This window comes from Sinocyclocheilus grahami, unplaced genomic scaffold (genome assembly GCF_001515645.1).
Source record: "Sinocyclocheilus grahami isolate Dianchi unplaced genomic scaffold, SAMN03320097.WGS_v1.1 scaffold2249.1, whole genome shotgun sequence".
Classification (NCBI taxonomy): Eukaryota; Metazoa; Chordata; class Actinopteri; order Cypriniformes; family Cyprinidae; genus Sinocyclocheilus; species Sinocyclocheilus grahami.
The window spans coordinates 57193-58766 of NW_015507428.1; the positions used below are offsets into that span (position 1 = coordinate 57193).

At 42.0% G+C, this 1574-nt stretch overlaps 1 pseudogene; it reads left to right on the forward strand.

Annotated features, from left to right (window-relative positions):
• Positions 1-24: 24 nt before the first annotated feature.
• The window catches only part of LOC107574483 (zona pellucida sperm-binding protein 4-like), a 10655-nt pseudogene continuing 9105 nt past the window's right edge, over positions 25-1574 (forward strand).

Sequence of the window (1574 nt, forward strand, 5' to 3'; positions counted from 1 at the left end):
CTGGCCAGGACGCGTCCTGGGAAAATGACACGTATGGTCACCCTATATAAATACGTTTAATACTGCAGAATACTCTCAATGTTACAGTCACTGCCCTTGCCGTCCATAAATAAAAGAGAACATCCCAATAGATTGAAGGGATTTGTGCAAACTGTGGTTCCTAATTATTGTGATCCAACATTAGTTTTTCAGGATGAAAAGACAAACATTTCAGGTGAAGGATAATCCACTTTTTACCTCCGAGACTGTGTTATGATCTATATGACCTTATTATTTTTATTGTGAGTGTTAGGCTTATCATTATTGCTGATCACTGCTGTTGTGCTATGTTATTGTAATATTTACCATTATATAATCAGAGGAGTATAGAAAAGTTTTTGAAAGTGTCACTCCACAAAATAGCAAAATATATAAATATGTATACTGTAGTATTTTTATGTTACATTAATCAGTGTCTAGCACACCTTCCTAAGGAAAGGATGGACCAGACGACACTGCAATTACTAAATTATATTTAGACAGACTTAAAGAAGTTCCAGATCTATACTTGTGCTCTTATTATTTCAGCTATTTTGCCTTTAATGTAAATAAACATGTGCAAACAATATACTTGCTCTTGTGAATTTATTTTGATGTTAATTACATTGTGCAAGCTGTCTCTTTAATACCACGTGGTTTATATACATGTTGCTGCTGCTTGGGCTGACATTTTTGACACACCCACCAAACAAGAGAAAACGCATCTCAAACCCCGTTCCACACGTTTCCAGGAAACATGTCGTTCAAACCAATGTGGACAACCTGGTATCAGTGATGCTGAATGTGAAGCAATCAGCTGCTGCTTTAACAGACAGCAGTGTTACTATGGGAAGGCAGGTAAGAGTGTTGAGTTGCTGTTATGCTCCCATTTAACTGATCCTTGACACTAACCTGGTCTTGTGCCTTTGTTCCAGTGACTGTCCAGTGTATAAGAGATGGTCAGTTTGTGGTAGTGGTGGCTAGAGATGTTACACTGCCTCGACTGAGTGTGGATTCAGTCCATCTACTGGGTGGAAACGACCCACCTTGCAGTCCTGTGGGGTCCACACCTTCCTTTGCTGTATACCAGTTCCCTGTGACCGCATGTGGTACAAGAATGATGGCAAGTAACTGCTTATGGTTTTATGCTTCATGGCCTATGATGGACTGGATGCCAACAGTGTTGCTATTTGCAGGAGGACAGTGGTTATGTGGTGTATGAGAACAGAATGACCTCCTCTTGTGAAGTGGGGATGGGACGGTTTGGTTCCATCACAAGGGACAGCCATTTTGAGTAGGTGATCTATGCTGTTCTTAATCGTTAATCTCTGACAAATGCTACAAGCTCCCCGTCTGTTGTCCAGGCTTCTCTTCCAGTGTAGGTACTCTGGCACATCTGTAGAAGCTCTGGTTGTGGAGGTCAACACCGTTCCTCCACCTCCACCAGTAGCTGCCCCTGGACCCCTCAGGGTGGAGCTTAGACTGGCCAATGGCCAATGTGTCAAAGGGGGTGCAGAAGTCAAGTCAAGTCAAGTCACCTTTATTTATATAGCGCT